This window comes from Pocillopora verrucosa, chromosome 1, assembly GCF_036669915.1.
Source record: "Pocillopora verrucosa isolate sample1 chromosome 1, ASM3666991v2, whole genome shotgun sequence".
NCBI lineage: Eukaryota > Metazoa > Cnidaria > Anthozoa > Scleractinia > Pocilloporidae > Pocillopora > Pocillopora verrucosa.
The window spans coordinates 25,616,764-25,622,876 of NC_089312.1; the positions used below are offsets into that span (position 1 = coordinate 25,616,764).

The window sequence follows — 6,113 nt, forward strand, 5'->3', positions numbered from 1 at the left end:
AGCTTGAACATACCGGTTTTAAGCTTGAGGGGGTCACGTCGGTTTCGTAGAATGTTGTCTTCGAGACTGTGGCGTGACACTAAGTGACAGCTTCGTCAGAACAGCTTCAAGTTAAGTAAATATGGAGGGAAACAATGCAGAAAACCTCGAATAAACCTATTGACAATATTTTGTCCACTAAAACAACAAATTACTTTTTAGAATCCCTTGACATTTTAAACAAACATTTGATATTCTTAAGAAGTTTGAAAGAAGCTTTCAGTTGAATTTCTGTGAAAATCTCTGACTGCTAAGCATTCAGTCTGTTTGAGACCATGCCCGGTTGCCGGGCATTTAGTCACAGCGTAAAAAATGTAAATAGTGAAGCGCGAAAAATGTTTCTCATAGTTAAATTGTTCGCGGCTCGACAGAGTTTAGAAGAAAATTCTCCTAAAGTAGATCGATTTTCAGATCACATCGTCATATAAAACTACAGGTACCCTATTGAATTGAGGGGTTAGGAGGCTCGTGACTACCTGTAGTTGAAACATGAGTAGTTTGTTTCATGATAGGCCGGTCAAGACGCGCTATGCCTTCTGGGAACACCTTCTAATTTCCTTGTTAAGTACCATACTTTGCATAAATTTGGCGTGGTGGTACCTCATCGAGATATCACGGAAAGTTTAACTCCGGTACAAGTAAGAAGCCGTAAAAATGAATCGTTTGCTGTTCACTCTGACTGTTCTTGTGCTCATGGCTGCACCTGGTAAGTACTGTACAACTTTACAACAGAGTGTATTGTAGAATTTTAAGTGGCTGATGTCTTTACTATGCCAGGATTTCTCTTCCTGAACCGCAAAATCATCGTTGCTAATGCGGAACATATGTTGTGCTAGTGGAAGAATGTATTATCCCTTCTTGAACTTGTGGAAGAAATATCTCGCTGAAATTGGTCAGATTTTCAGCTCTCTTTCTTTGCGCATGATTTCCTTATAAGGGATGGGCCTTGATTTACTCTCCAATTGATTTTCTCTCGAAAGTTATTTGGTCCGACCGCTTTGTCAAGCATATCCTTGGCTGAGTATTTGTAATCGCAAAAAGCAAGCTATGGCGGACAGGGCGACTGCTTTTGGGCATTAAGCCAAGAAATGTTATTCTTGCGACGGCACACGTAGAAAGGGCGATTCGGAGGACAACTACATGCATTAGAAACTGAGCTCGAATAAAGGGACTTGTGAATTTGTGTTTCTGCAGTGTTGCTCGATGTCCATTGTGGAGATCCCAAATACTGCCACGTGCGTTGTTTATGTTGGGAGGATCCCGTGATCGGCGAAACAAATCTATTTGCGTTGTTGAGGTATCTTGTTCGGTTTCACCCTTGCGCAACAACCGTTGAATTTTGTCGTCCTGGTCATAACTAAATTAAACACAACTTGGAGGCAGAGTTTGTTGATGCAAGGAGCTATGATGCGTTATTTTTTGCACTTTTTTTGCCGTGTTTCGATCTACAGTGTCTGATTCATAGAAAGTCAGACGGCAACATGGTGAGCAAATGTGGATCTCGGCGCATCGAAATTTAATTGTTGTCTAAACAGTAGTCTGAAAAGTCACTTATCTCCGAGAGCGTCAAAAGGAACACTGAAATCCAGAGGCGAGGGGGGGGAGTTTGCTTTTATTCAAACCAAGTTCAGATTGTCATATTTCGCCTGTTGAGCAACAAGACTTACTTGCATATTTACGGAGGCTCACGGCAGGCTGTAATTGATACATGAGTAGTGTGTTACGTAATAGGTGAGGCAAGCGGCGCAATGCCTTCTGGGAACACCTTCTAATATTACTATACTTTGCATAAATTTGGCGTGGCAGTACCTCATCGAGATATCACTGAAAGTTTAACTCCGGCACAAGTAAGAAGGCGTAAAAATGAATCGTTTGCTGTTCACTCTGGCTGTTCTTGTGCTCATAACTGCACCTGGAGTACTGTACAACTTTACAACAGAATGTATAGTAGAACTGTCCTTCAGTAAGGTTTGAAGTATTTGTGACAGTCATCGCTTGACAAAGCAGTTAATTGGAAAAACTGGAACAAATCAAATACAAAAAGCTGCGAAATTAACTTTTAAAATTTCAAGTGGCTAATATCTTTACTACGCTAGGGTTTTCTCTTGCTAAACCGCAAAATCATCGTTGTTGATGCGAAACTGTTGTGCTTGTGAAAGAATGTATCATCCCGTTTTGAACTTGTGGAAGAAATATCTCGCTGAATATTGGTCAGATTTTCCAGTTCTTTTTCTTCGCGAATGATTTCCGTATAAGGGATGGGCCTTGATTTAGGCTCCAATTGATTTTCTCTCGAAAGTTATTTAGTCCGACCGCTTTGTCAAGCATATCCTTCGCTGAGTATTTGTAATCGCAAAAAGCAAGCTATTGCGGACAGGGCGACTGAACCTTAGTGAAAGAAGCGCTATACAAAGCAGGGAAATAATGGTTTAGATTACGCAGGCTTTTGAAGTTTGAAAGAAGCTTTTAGGGCTTATTTTTACTGCTGGTTTTAGTCAAAGAAAGACCATGCCCTGCTGTTGGGCATGAAGCCAAGAAATGTTATTCTTGCGACGGCGCACATAGAAAGAGCTATTTGGAGAACAACTACATACATTAGAAACTGGGCTGGATTATAGGGACTTGTAAATTGTGTTTTTGTAGTGTTGCTCAATGTCTATCGTGGTAATCCCAAATACTGCGGTGTCCGTTGTTTATGTAGGGAGGATCCCTTGATCTGCGTGATAAATCTATTTGCTTTCTTGCGGTATCTTTTTCAGTAAAGCCTTGCGCCACAACCGTAAATATTGTCGTCCTAGTTATAACTAAATTAAACACAACTTGGTGGCAGAGTTTGTTGATGTAAGGAGCTATGATGCGGTTTTTTGCACTTTTTTGCCGTGTTACGATATTTAGAGCTCCACGATGTCCCATAGATATTCAGACAGCAACCCCCTTTTTTTTTAAGGGGATCGGGGGTAGGCCCTTGGAAACCTCAAACGGTAATCTAGCTTAACATCCGTCAGTCAGGCAAGGAAACAAATGTTTATTGAATTTATTGCATTTCTATTGAGTAGAGGGCAAAAATATGCCCTTTGTCGAAGCAAAAATCCTTCATGACTGTTCATCAATTGGTCGGATAGGATTGCATGATGTACAGCTGAACCCGGTAACTCGAATTGTCAAGGAAAGTTGAAATTACTCGGGGTTATCGGGGTTTCGAGTTATACTGGTTAAAATTACAGTAAATGGAAATCAGTTTTGCTCATTGAATTTTGAGGGGAAGAGGAAAATGTTGTTATTCTCAAGAACGAACTGTGCAAGATTGACAAGTAATGACAAACAACAGATCGATCCCAAATTAGGCGCCTCTATTTCCGTTCGATGGGAAGAACTGTCAAAACTGTTTGTCTACGGACAGACCAAACGTGTGATACCGACAAAGGTCAATTTGTCAATTTTTAGAGGTTTCGAGTCATAGGGGTTAAATTAAAGTAAATATAGGAGGTAAATCCAAGGGAAATCAGTTTTGCTTTGAGTTAGCGGGAATTCGAGTTTTCGAGGGTTAGCGTTATCGGGGTTAAACTGTATCATGTGCTTACTTTGGTTAGATAGTTAAGAAAGGGCACAAGCGACTGATGTTCTTTCTGGTGATGATTACAGCAGAGAGTTGACGGGCCAAGAGCTCAACTGAATGATTTGTTTGTCACCTTTTTCATTTCTTTCTTTTTCTTTTGTTCCACACATTAGTTAAGCCCTACATTCTCAACAATCTAAACTTTGCTGTTATCTCAGTTAAATCGATTATGGACATTCTGAACATTTGTAAGATTACAAAGAGGTTCACCTTTGCCAACAAACTAGGCAGAGAGACAAATTTCAGTCAGGGTTTTGTTCTTGGCTCTCCTGCCTGAGAACTGTATCATGTTCTTTTCTGGTGACAGCAAAGAATCAACTTGTCAACAGGTCAACTGACTGATTTGTATGTCTTCTTTGTCTTTACTTCTTTTCATTTCTTTTGTTTATTCCAAGTTATTGGAATGCAGTGTAGCTGTTGTGGTACTGTTCCGTTCTTTGGTATTTGTTCTGGTGTTTGCTCTCCGCCTTAAGTAAGAAGGAAAGTAAGGTGATATAAGTTAGGGATTAAATCCCATATGCACACGGGCTAATTAAGTCCTACATTCTCAACATTCTGAACTTTGCTGCTATCTTAAACCGATTATGGACGTTTCTGAACATTTTTCAATATTTCAAAGACGTTTACTTTAGCCAACGAACTAGGCAGAGAGACTTTTCAGTTGGGGTTTTGTTCTTGGTTTCCCTGCCTCTGTCTATCGAACAATGGGATTATGAGCTCGACATTTCTATCTTGATGGTTGATGAGGTTAGAGCTCGCATGGTCTAAATCACAGATGAAAACAGAGTACGTATAATCTACCCTTCAAGATTTAGCAATGAGAAACCCTCTGTTTTTGTGGCGACTGCCAGTCGTAAACCACGCGTGTCGTCGAGATGAGTGATTGAGTGTAACAATAGATGTTGACTCAATCTGATCGGATCAGTGCCGCGAATTGTTTGTTTCGGAATATCTTAGTAGTTCGACATTCGCACTCATACATTTAATTCCCTCTAGTGTGACTTAGCCCTTTTCTTTAAGGTGTGATCGGCGCATTTTGAAACTAACTGGAAAAATTTTTTTTTTTGAAGGGAAAGCAATTTACATTTTAAATCAGCGAATTATTACGATCTGAAAAATTTTCATTGCAGAAATATCTCAATAGACAAATATTCTGCAATACTTCATTCTAGCATCACTATATAACCTTGAGTGCTTTTCAATGTTAGAAAAAAAATTTGTGCTACACCAATAGCCACATGTAGTCCTTGACTGTCTATTTTTGTTGAAGGTCACGCCACGTGTAAATCTCGTTATCCACTATGACGGATTACGTAACTACTGTTACTGGCCAATCAAATAGCAGTATTTGCGAACGCAGGTGGAATTAAAGAAGTTATGACGTTCCTTCCTGTCTCGAAGTTCTTTAATAGAATATTAAGAGTCATTAAAAACTGTTATCTTGCTTTCTGTCATCAGGTTGTGCTTTGAAATGCTATGTGTGTTCTGGCAATGAAGATACCTGCAGCAAGAGCAAACTGGAAAGTAACAAAGGCACCTATTGCAGGAATGCTCTTCCCTCTTTGACAGGTGCGCCAGGAGTTGGTCCAAGAAAGATGACGCGAGCGCTGTGGCGAACAACTGCGCCACCAAAGATATCTGTGACACAGCTGAAAATCTTTGTGACAAGCTTAAAGATACTATCAAGGACTACCAGTGCGGGGTTGGTTGCTGTTCTAGCGATGGCTGTAACGCAGGCTCGCCTGTGACCTTCAGCTTCTTCCTGTTGATCGTCTCTTCTGTGCTGGGCTTGGCACTAATGAAGTAGACCGCAGACCAAGCAGAGATGCTGACGTGTTCTTGGCACCGCATGATCATAGTTTTGTCTGACAAGATGGAAAGTCAGTATTACTCGCGCACGAAAACGTAGATTTGTAGATCTGAGTGTTTACATTTGTAGCCTAATAGTTTTAATAAACGTTTTAAATGACAGATCGAAGAACTTTGATGCCCAGTTGCACGTCATTTGGTATTGCTCCTTAAACATCATGAGTCATGGCATTGTCCCTGAGTTACACATGCGCTTACGATGGCGGCCTTTATTTTTGTCGTTTGCTTTTGTGTCTCCTCACTAACCACATGTTGATTAGCTATGACATAACACAGCCATGATCTTATTATATTTGGCAACTCAAGGCTGTACTTGTGGTATTCAGATGTCACACGGTATTTTCTGTGAATTAATATCCTGTCAGCTTTCCGTCAGTCGTGATTTTTCTGTGAGACAGCTTTGCGAGGTAAACACATTTGACAAAACTGCTGAAACTTGGTGTTCAGGTCTCATGTTGTATTTAGTAACCGCCAAGGTCAAGGCCTTCTTTGAAAAAGACGTCTTCCAAATCTGTTTAAGACTTGCTTTTAACTCGTGAATTGCGCGCATGCGCAAGAGCGAGTTATAGATACGATGTGGGGAATGGCA

The 6,113-nt window shown here is 40.5% G+C and overlaps 1 pseudogene; it reads left to right on the forward strand.

Moving 5' to 3' along the window:
• Window positions 1–627: 627 nt before the first annotated feature.
• On the forward strand, window positions 628–5,577 carry LOC131796413 (uncharacterized; annotated as a pseudogene).
• The last annotated feature ends 536 nt before the right edge of the window (window positions 5,578–6,113 follow it).